Source organism: Arachis stenosperma, chromosome 5 (genome assembly GCF_014773155.1).
Source record: "Arachis stenosperma cultivar V10309 chromosome 5, arast.V10309.gnm1.PFL2, whole genome shotgun sequence".
In the NCBI taxonomy this organism is placed as follows: Eukaryota; Viridiplantae; Streptophyta; class Magnoliopsida; order Fabales; family Fabaceae; genus Arachis; species Arachis stenosperma.
The window spans coordinates 82,607,105-82,618,930 of record NC_080381.1 but is presented as its reverse complement, the minus strand read 5'-3'; the positions used below and the strand labels follow the sequence as shown (position 1 = coordinate 82,618,930).

General features: G+C 35.4%; 1 non-coding gene across 1 annotated transcript; it reads left to right on the top strand.

The window, feature by feature from the left end:
- Window positions 1-11,334: 11,334 nt before the first annotated feature.
- On the top strand, window positions 11,335-11,438 carry LOC130984409 (small nucleolar RNA R71). Its single transcript, XR_009088347.1, has one exon. It is a non-coding gene; the product is annotated as a small nucleolar RNA R71 (small nucleolar RNA).
- Window positions 11,439-11,826: the final 388 nt, after the last annotated feature.

The following is an 11,826-nucleotide window of genomic DNA, read 5'->3' as shown; positions in this document are numbered from 1 at the left end:
AATTTAGCTTCTCTTTGTTTCCTCTTCAGAGTCCTTTCAGGTTTTAGATCAGTTTCAACAAGAATGCCTTTTTCCTTATTCCTGCTCATATGAGAAAAAAGAGAATAGAAAAGGAAGAGGAATCCTCTATGTCACAGTAAAGAGGTTCCTTATTGTTTGTAGAAGAAGAAAGGGAATAAGAGTGTAGAAGAATGAATAATCCAAACACAAGGGTGAGGATAGAGGCAGTGATTTGAGATGAAGAGAGCTGAAGAGAGGTGTTAGTAAATGAATAAATAAATAGAATAAGATGAGAGAGGGAGAAATTTTCGAAAATAAATTTTGAAAAGGAGTTAGTGATTTTCGAAAATCAAAGGAAGAATTAAAAATTGAATTTAAAATTTAAAACAATTAGTTAATTAAAAAGAATTTTTGAAAAAGAGGGAGGTATTTTCAAAAATTAGAGAGGGAAGAGTAGTTAGGTTGTTTTGAAAAAGATAAGAAACGAACAAAAGGTTAATTAGTTAGTTGAAAAAGATATTAAAATCAAATTTGAAAAGATAAGAAGATAAGAAGTTAGATAAGATATTTTGAAATCAAATTTTTGAAAAAGATAAAATTTTGAAAAAGATATGATAAAAAGATATGATTAAAAAGATATGGTTGAAAAAGATTTAATTTTTAAAATTAAAATTAATTACTTAACTAACAAGAAACTAAAAGATCTGATTCTAGAATTTAAAAATTGAACCTTTCTTAATAAGAAAGTAACAAACTTCAAATTTTTTAATCAATCACATTAATTGTTAGTGTAATTTCGAAAATTTGAAATAAAATTAAGAAAAAGATTTTGAAAAAGATTTTTAAATTTTCAAAAATCATAAGATAAAAATGAAAAAGATTTGATTTTTTTGAAAAAAATTTGAAAAGATAAGATTTTTTAAATTGAAAATTTGACTTAACTTGTAAGAAACAACTAATTTTAAAAATTTTTGACTAAGTCAACTCAAATTTTCGAAAATTATGAGAAAATTAAGGAAAATATATTTTTTTGAATTTTTAATGAGGAGAGAGAAAAACACAATTATGACCCAAAACATGAAAATTTTGGATCAAAACCAATGATGCATGCAAGAACACTATGAATGTCAAGATGAACACCAAGAACACTTTGAAGATCATGATGAACATCAAGAACATATTTTTGAAAAATTTTTGATGCAAAGAAAACATGCAAGACACCAAACTTAGAAATCTTTAATGCTTAGACACTATGAATGCAAAAATGCACATAAAAAATAGTAAAAGACACAAAACAAGAAAACATCAAGATCAAACAAGAAGACTTACCAAGAACAACTTGAAGATCATGAAGAACACTATCAATGCATGAATTTTCGAAAATTGCAAGAATAGGATGAGCATGCAATTGACACCAAACTTAAAAATTGACTCAAGACTCAAACAAGAAACACAAAATATTTTTGGTTTTCATGATTTTATGATCTTTTGTATTTTCTTTTTTTTCGAAAATATTCCTTAGGAAAACGAAAAAGTGAGAAAAAATTTTGGAAGATTTTTTTGAAAAATTTTTGAAATTAAAACAAAAAGAAAATTACTGATCTGAGCAACAAGATGAACCGTCAGTTGTCCATACTCGAACGATCCCCGGCAACGGCGCCAAAAAACTTGGTGGACAAAATTGTGATCATCAATAATGGCTCCAAAGAATTGGAGCTCTCAAACATGAATCACACTTTGTCACAACTCCGCACAACTAACCAGCAAGTGTACTGGGTCGTCCAAGTAATAAACCTTACGTGAGTAAGGGTCGATCCCACAGAGATTGTTGGTATGAAGCAAGCTATGGTCACCTTGTAAATTTCAGTCAGGCGGATAATAGATGATTATAGATTTTCGAATAATAATAAATAATAAACAGAAAATAAAGATAGAGTTACTCATGTAATTCAATGGTGGGAACTTCAGACAAGTGTATGAAGGTGCTGTGTTCCTTCTGAATCTCTGCTTTCCGACTGCTTTTATCCAATCTTTATCACTCCTTTTTATGGCAAGCTGTATGTAGGGCATCACCGTTGTCAATGGCTACATCCCATCCTCTCAGTGAAAAAGGTCCAAATGCTCTGTCACGGCACGACTAATCATCTGTCAGTTCTCGATCATGTCGGAATAGATGTAACATCCCGCATTTTTTAAAATCTAATTATAAATAAATTGTGATTTTATTTTATTAAGTTTAAACTTTATAATTTTAGAAATTATTCTATTAGAATTAATTAAATAGATTCAGAGATAGTTTTATTTTGAATCAATTAATATTCTTACGTAATCTTATTATATTGGAATATTTTGTATAATTTTAGTAAATTGAAAAATAAGAAAGAATTGTACAATCTAGTTTAAGTAACTTTTATTATGAAAAAGTTATAACTTATTTTATTAATTTGAACTCTTATTTTATAAATTAATCAATTAAGAGTAATTAAATTAGATTTATTAATATTTGGAGTTATTTTAATTAATATTCTTGTGTAATTTTATCATTGTTATTTCATATAATCTGAAATTAAGATTATAATGGAAGTATTATATGATCTAATTTAAATAATTTTGTTATAATTAGATATCTTGTAAATTGAAATTAAAGTTTCGGTAATAGAAAAATAATAAAGAGTTATATCATTTAATTTGAATAATTAGTATTGAGTTTAAACTATATTTTATAAAATGTAATTAGTATGCTTATTCTATAATTTAAATTAAAAATAATTGTTTGAGCTCTTTGATATATTGATAAATAAAATCTTATGCGTTTTGAAAGTAATTTTTATGAAGTAATTTTTATGGTATTATATTTGAATCTTAAATTGTTATTCTATCTCAAATATTTTGTAAAGATTGTTATATTACTCATATACATTATACCTTAACCCTAAATTCCTAATTAAAAACCTAATTTTACCCTAAATTCACAAAACACACGCACAAACAGAATGGGAAGGAAAGGAAACAGGGGAGCTCGAGGGAGAAAAGGGGGAGACGAGAGACTGAGAAACAGGGGAAGGGGGAGTAAGAGAGCACGAGATGCAGAGGGAAGAGGGGAAGGGGGGAGTAGCGCCGGTGGGTGTCTCTGCCACCGTGGCTGCTGTTGCTGTCGAATAGAAGAGGGAGGGAGGCTGTCGCACTTCTAGCTGCCGCTGAAGCTCCCCTCACCACTGTCAACGTTGGTTAGGGCAGAGGAGAAGAGGAAGAACAACGGAGAAGTGAGACTGACGGGGAGGGTAATACGGTTGTTGTTGATTTGGAGCTGCTACAAGAACGGCGTTTCCTGCTTCTAATCTCTGTCCTTTTGATTTTTGGAGCTGCCATGGATGGAGCTTGTAATCAGAGAAAGCAAGCTGCCGCCACCAACTCTTAATTCAGCCAGTGTCTTCCTCCTTGTTCTGATTTCAATTTTCCTATTTTTGAAACCGTAACACTCTCACCCTTACTTTGATTATACTTTGTTTCTCTTCCATGTGCTTGTTTTAATCATGGTTGCCTATATCTTTGTTGCTCAGCCCCTTTCTGGCACCTATTTCCTATTACAATTAGGTCGAGTATTGAAGCTGGTGCTGCCATGGGACGGTTGAAGCTGTTACTGATTTTGATTTTGCTATCTGGGTACTGGTCTGATCTACTCCTTAGAGTTAATCCATTTACACATTTTGTTTTGTCACTGCTGTGGTTGCCATGTTCTGGTTTTAATTCTATTTTAGTTCTTGCTTTGTCTTGAATTTTTAGAGCTGAAATTGCTTTGGATTCCTATCCAATTTGAATCCTCTATCTTACTGCAACCATGGTCAGTGCTGCGAAGGCTAATATTGTTGCTGTTCCGGTTGCGTGAGAGTTACCGCTGCTGCCTTGAAACTAAAAGAGAAGAGAGTTGTTACGTTAAAGTATGCGATTGCGACATAGAGGTAGGGGGTTTAAAACGATTTCAATTTAAGAATGCCTACAAGGTTTATTGAGTAACTGCAAATAGATTTAATACCTGTGAGTAATTGATTGATTATGTGGATTGGGAATTGTTTGATGACCAATTGTTGTGAATTTTTGAATTTTAATGGGTTATGTTGGATTTGTTGCTGTTGAGTTGTTATTTGGTATATTGTAATGTTAATGAACTTGGTTGGTGGTTGAGTTGGAATTGTTTTGAGGGGTTTTGAAGGGTTGGATTTTGAATACTAAATAGATTGCTGAAAATCTGATTTTTGAAATTAAAAAGTGACTTTGGAAGTGAAACAGTTATTCAACGATAATCGAAATGGTATAAGAGTAAAGGCTGAGTAAAGTATAATAAAAGTTGTTGTTCAGACTTAATTTTGAGAAGTTTGAATTAGTTATAGAACTAGTTATGATTTTTCAAAGTTAAAATGTAAAACTTGATTTTCTGCATTATTTTTAAAAGAAGCCGGAAACTTTGAAAAACTATAACTATTTCTGTGATTATCGGAATTGCGTGGGACCAAGTCCGGATTGAGCTTGGGAATATAGGGAACTGGACTGCTGAATTTGAGACTTTTTCACTAAGTTTATGATTTATGGTAAATTTTTGAATTATGGATGTCAAATCTGGTTTTTCTGCTGAGCGTTTAACACAGCAGCAACTTGTTTCCTCTATTAGAAATTCTCCAGTTTGCATTTTGAGATGAAACCAATTTTAGATAAAACTTTATTCCTATTATTTCAATGCCGTAAAATTTCAGAACAATTGGACTTGTAGTTTTAAAGATATGAATTTTTGGAAGATGATGCATTATGCAGAAAAAACCAGATTCTGTTTTCTTAAATCAGTAACTTTGAGAATTTATAACTTTTGATCCTGGATAGATATTGAGATGCAACCAATTGGAGGTAAAACTTAAGTATGTTTAACATATGTGACTTAAATTTCAGGGCTATCCATGTTTTAATGAGTAAGTTATGGGACTTGGAAGAAGATAAGTTCATTAACTTTTAAAACAGAATTCTGCAAAAAATTAGTCAACTTCTAGATTATATAACTTCTTCATTAAAAATGATATTGACCTGAAACTAATTGGAAACGAAACTTGGATGAGTGAAGTTGAACTGTATTAATTTTCAAAGTCATTGAATTTAACTTGGATTTTATATTGAATTTTAAATGTCACATGCTGCTGCTGTTTTTCTGGTTTTACGCACTGCAGAGCAGTCTCGGTTTTTCCTTTATTTCTAAGGCTAGAGAAACCAGAAAATTATGATCTTTAGTTTGTTAGAAAGCTTATTTCAAGACGAACACCTGGACATAAAGTTTGCGCAATTCCGAGTTCATTTGCTATATTAAAAACAGAAAAGAAGATAGGGTGTTGAGAATGCTTGAGTGAGAGTTATGAGTTCATAAAATTAAAGATGAACCTTAGCGTTATATGGCTGATTCAATATTGGAATTTGCTTGTTTCTGAATTGAATTGATATTGGAAAGGTTGAAAAGAGTTTGGTAAATTGTTTGGTTGGGACCCGTAAGGGTGGCTAAGTCCTATTTTCAAAGGAGATTATGTCCGAATTTTTATAAAAGTATAAGGACTTAATCAAAATCAATATTTAAGGTTTATTTAATGATAATAACTTCAATGATTCTTTTAAGAAAAGATTATTTGGCATATGAGATTGTTGGCAAGGGCGTGGGTCTTGTCCCGCTTGCGTATTTGCAATTATGAAAGAAAAAGGAAAGAGTAAAGTACTTATTGTATGATTATCTGTTGCTTGAAGCAACCCAAGAGATATTTGTTTATTTGTTTGTTGCTTGAGGCAACCCAAGAGATATTATTTGCTTTTTTGTTGCTTGAGGCAACCCAAGAGATATTGTTTGCTTATTCACTGCTTAAAGCAACCCAAGAGCTTCTGTAGGGAAACTAGGATACCTACAGCAATTTTTCGTTCACAAGAGCTTCTGTAGGGAAACTAGGATACCTACAGCAATTTTTCGTTCCCAAGAGTATATTTCCTGTGAGTAGAAAGCAGAGGCTGTGGTGATTGTGTTTGAACCTCATTACCTGTGTTTGTAACTGATTGTTTGGATTGTGGTGATTGGATATTGATTGAGTTGTTTGGGCCTGAGGCCGTGATTGGTGTGTTTGAGGTCTAGTTCTGTATAAAGTATCTGACTGGTTCAGCATAGACTTAATGAACCTATGCTTGGAGCAGGATGATCATTTATACTGCGTAGGTAACTTCTTTTATGTTAAGGTCTAGTAAGGTATGAAAAATCAAACTGGTTCAGCATAGACTTAATGAACCTATGCTTGGAACAGGTTGGTCATTCATACAGTTTAGGAAACTTTTAAGAGTTTTATAAAGAAAATATGGGTCTAGCATTTTGAATAATTAACTAATACTTTTAAAGAAGGTTAATTTTCTTTTAGATGTCTCTGAATGAAATTAACTATTTGCGCTTTATTCTTTACTTTCACGGCATTCTCGACATCTACTGAGAACATGTAGTTTGGTTCTCACCCCCAAATTTTCCACCCTTTCAGTGACATAGGTTTGAAGACGCAATTTGAAGCTGCGAGCGATTAGTAGGTTTTCTTTATGGTTTTAATTGGTCTGGTAGAGTCCCCTCGCTGATTGTCCCTTGAGATTTTATTTCATATAGAGGGGTAGGTTTGGTATATTGTATTTGAGTTTTATTTGGTTTCTTTTGTACAAGAATTATTATCAATAATATTTATGTGACTATTATTATTTGTAAATGTTTGAATTATGACTTTGATGAATAAAAAAAATAAAATTTTCTGGAATTTTCTTAAAACTAAGACGCGAACTCGATACAAAGGCTCGATAATTAAGTAGTTAATCCTAGAGAAGGTTACGTAATGTTCTTTCGAGTAGAAATACCCTGACTTAAGCAAGGTATTTTGCTGGAAGGGATGTTACAATAGAATCCCTTGATTCTTTTGCGTTTGTCATCACGCCCAACAATCGCGAGTTTGAAGCTCGTCACAGTCATTCAATCTCGGAATCCTACTCGGAATACCACAAACAAGGTTTAGACTTTTCGGATTCTCATGAATGCCGCCATCAATTCTAGCTTATACCACGAAGACTCTGATCTCATGGAATGGAAGGCTCGATTGTCAGGCGAGGGGCAACCATGCATCGCGTATCAGGAATCCAAGAGATACACATCCTAGCTCTCGCTTGTAGAACGGAAGTGGTTGTCAGGCACGCGTTCATAAGGATGGATGATGATGAGTGTCACGGATCATCACATCCATCAGGTTGAAGTACAAATGGTATCTAAGAACAGGAATAAATCGAATTGAATGGAAAATAGTAGTAATTGCATTAAAACTTGAGGTACAGCAGAGCTCCACACCCTTAATCTATGGTGTGTAGAAACTCCACCATTGAAAATACATAAGTGATGAAGGTCCAGGCATGGCCGAATGGCCAGCCCCCATGAATGATCACAAGACCGAATGGTCAAAAGACTAGATAGTCAAAAGACGACTAATACACTAGTAAAAAGTTCTATTTATACTAACTAGCTACTAGGGTTTACAGAAGTAAGTAATTGATGTAGAAATCCATTTCCGGGGCCCATTTGGTGTGTGCTTGGGCTGAGCTTGAGCTTTACACGTGCAGAGGCTTCTCTTGGAGTTGAACGCCAAGCTGTAACGTGTTTTTGGCGTTCAACTCTGGTTTGTGACGTGTTTTTGGCTTTTGACTCCAGAATGTAGCATGGAACTGGCGTTGAGCGCCAGTTTACGTCATTAAATCTCAAATAAAGTATGAACTATTATATATTGCTGGAAAGCTCTGGATGTCTACTTTCTAAGGCCGTTGAGAGCGTGCCATTTAAAGTTCTGTAGCTCCAGAAAATCCATTTCGTTGACAGCTTGATTTAGCCGCTTAGGCCTGGATTTTATTTCCTTGGGCCCTCCTATCCATTGATGCTCAAAGCCTTGGATCCTTTTTACCCTTGCCTTTTGGTTTTAAGGGCTATTGGCTTTTTCTGCTTGTTTTTTTCTTTTTCTTTCTAAATTTTTTCCGCCACTTTTTTTGTTCGCAAGCCTTTGCTTTTTCACTGCTTTTTCTTGCTTCAAGAATTAATTTCATGATTTTTCAGATTATCAATAACATTTCTCTTTGTTCATCATTCTTTCAAGAGCCAATAATTTTAACATTCATAAACAACAAGATCAAAAATATGCACTGTTCAAGCATTCATTCAGAGAACAAAAAGTATTGTCACCACATCAATATAATTAAACTAAATTCAAGGACAATTTTAGAAATTCATGTACTTCTTGTTCTTTTGAATTAGAAACATTTTTCATTTAAGATAGGCGAAGGATTCATGGAATTATTCATAGCCTTAAGACATAGTTACTAAATACTAATGATCATGTAATAAAGACACAAACATATACAATTATATAGCATAAAATCAAAAAACAGAGAATTAGGAACAAGGAAGTTAAGGAATGAGTCCACCTTAGTGAGGGTGGCACCTTCTTGAAGGACCAATGGTGCTTTTTGAGCTCCTCTATGTCTCTTCCTTGCCTCTGTTGCTTGATCCCTAGTGATTTTGGTGCTTCTATCCTTAGTTGCTCCCAATAATTGTGTGGAGGAAAATGTATCCCCTGAGGTATCTCAGGGATTTCTTAATGAGGAAATTCCTCATGCTTTCTTGATGTGCAATCAAATGCTCTTCTTCTGAGCTATGGACCCTTGAGATGAATCTCTCCATCTCCTATGACTTGGAGGTGGAAGCTTTTTGTCTTCCCTTTTCTCTTTTTTGAGGTTTCTTTGGCCTTAGGTGCCATCAATGGTTATGGAAAAACAAAAAAGCTATGCTTTTACCACACCAAACTTAGAATGAAAGAAGAAGAAGAAGATATGGAGGAGATGGAGAGAGGTTTGTGTTTCGGCCATTTAGGGTGGGTTTGGTTGGGAAGGATGGATGGATGTGAGTGGTGAAGAGGTGATGAGAAAGGGAGATTGAGGTGATTGGTGAAGGGTTTTCGGGGGAGAGTGTTTTTAGATTGTGTGAAGAGGAGGAAAGGTGAGTTGAGGTAGGTGGGGATCCTATGGGGTCCACAGATCCTGAGGTGTCAAGGATTTATCATCCTTGCACTAATTAGGCGTGTAAAATGCCATCTCTATGCAATTCTAGTATTTAGATGCCAGAGTGATGCATGTTTTGGGCGTTCAACGCCCAATTGCAGCATGTTTCTAGCGTTGAACGCCAATTCCATGCTTGTTTCTGGCGTTCAGCGCCAGGTCTCCTCAGGGTGTATTCCTGGCGTTTAAACGCCAGGATGTTGCTTGATTCTGGCGTTCAACGCCAGATCCATGCTCTGTTCTGGCGTTGAACGCCAGCCAGATGCTCCTTACTGGCGTTTAAATGCCAGTAAGCCCTTCCTCCAAGGTGTGCTTTTTCTTCTGCTAGTTTTGATTCTGTTTTTAATTTTAGTATTTGTTTTATGACTCCACATGATCATGAACCTAATAAAATATAAAAGAACAATAAAATGAAAATAAAATTAGATAAAATAAAAATTGGGTTGCCTCCCAATAAGCGCTCCTTTAATGTCACTAGCTTGACAGTGGGCTCTCATGGAGCTTCACAGATGTTGAGAGCATGATGAGGACCTCCCAACACCAAACTTAGAGTTTGAATGTGGGGGACTCTCAACACCAAACTTAGAGTTTGGTTGTGGCCTCCCAACACCAAACATAGAGTTTAATTGTGGGGGCTTTGTTTGACTCTGTATTGAGAGAAGCTTTTCATGCTTCCTCTCCATGTATACAGAAGAACACCTTTAGTTCTTAAACACAAGGTAGTCCCCATTCAATTAAAGGACTAATTCTCCTCTGTTAACATCTATCACAGCTCCTGCTGTGGCTAGGAAAGGTCTTCCAAGGATGATGCATTCATCCTCCTCCTTCCTAGTGTTTAAGATTATGAAATCAGTAGGGATGTAAAGGCCTTCAACCTTCACTAACACGTCCCCTACCAATCCATAAGCTTGTCTTACTGACTTGTCTACCATTTGTAATGAGAATATGGCAGGCTGTACCTCAATGATCCCTAGCTTCTCCATTACAAAGAGTGGCATAAGATTTATGCCTGACCCTAGGTCACACAGAGCCTTGTCAAAGGTCATGGTGCCTATGGTACAGGGTATTAAGAATTTACCAGGATCTTGTCTCTTTTGAGGTAAAGCTTGCTGAACCCATGTATCTAGTTCACTAATGAGCAAGGGAAGTTCACCTTCCCAAGTCTCATTACTAAACAACTTGGCATTCAACTTCATGATAGCTCCTAGATATTGAGCAACTTGCTCTCCAGTTACATCTTCATCCTCTTTAGAGTAAGAATAGTCTTCAGAGCTCATGAATGGTAGAAGGAGATTTAATGGAATCTCTATGGTCCCTATATGAGCCTCAGATTCCTTTAGGTCCTCAATAGAAAACTCCTTCTTGCTTGAGAGACGTCCCATGAGGTCTTTCTCCTTGGGATTTACGTCCTTTCCTTCCTCTCTAGGTTTGGCCATGTTGACTGTGTCAATGGCCTTGCACTCTCTTTTTGGATTCTCTTCAGTATTGCTTGGGAGAGTACTAGGAGGAGTTTCAGTGACTTTCTTACTCAGCTGGCCCACTTTTGCCTCTAAACTTCTAATGGAGGACCTTGTTTCACTCATGAAACTTAAAGTGGCCTTAGACAGATCAGAGACTATATTTGCTAAGTTAGAGGTGCTCTGCTCAAAATTCTCTATCTGTTGCTGTGTAGATGATGGAAAAGGTTTGCTATTGCTGAACCTGTTTCTTCCACCATGATTAAAGCTTTGTTGAGGCTTTTGTTGATCCTTCCATGAGAAATTTGGATGATTTCTCCATGAGGGGTTATAGGTGTTGCCAAAGGCTTCCCCCATGTAATTTACCTCTGCCATTGTAGGATTTTCAGGATCATAAGCTTCTTCTTCAGAAGATGCCTCTTTAGTGTTGTTGGATGCATTTTTCCATCCATTCAGACTTTGAGAAATCATGTTGACTTGCTGAGTCAACATTTTGTTCTGAGCCAATATGGCATTCAGAGCATCAATTTCAAGAACTCTCTTCCTCTGAGGCGTCCCATTATTCACAGAATTCCTCTCAGAAGTGTACATGAATTGGTTATTTGCAACCATTTCAATAAGTTCCTGAGCTTCTGCAGGTGTTTTCTTTATGTGAATGGATCTACCTGTAGAATGGTCCAATGACATCTTAGAAAACTCAGATAGACCATAATAGAATATATATATCATGGTCCAATCTGAAAACATGTCAGAAGGACACTTTTTGGTCATCTGCTTGTATCTTTCCCAAGCTTCATAGAGGGATTCACCATCTTTTTGCTTGAAGGTCTGAACATCCACTCTAAGCTTGCTCAGCTTTTGAGGAGGAAAGAACTTAACCAAGAAGGCTGTGACCAGCTTATCCCAAGAGTCCAGGCTATCTTTAGGTTGTGAGTCCAACCATGTTCTAGCTCTGTCTCTTACAGCAAAAGGGAAAAGCATAAGCCTGTAGACTTCAGGATCTACTCCATTAGTCTTAACAGTCTCACAAATCTGCAAGAACTCAGTTAAAAACTGGTAGGAATCTTCTGATGGAAGTCCATAAAACTTGCAGTTCTGTTGCATTAGAGCAACTAATTGAGGCTTTAGCTCAAAATTATTTGCTCTAATGGCAGAAATTGAGATGCTTCTTCCATCAAACTTGGAAGTAGGTGTAGTATAATCACCAAGCATCCTCCTTGCATTATTGTTGTTAAGT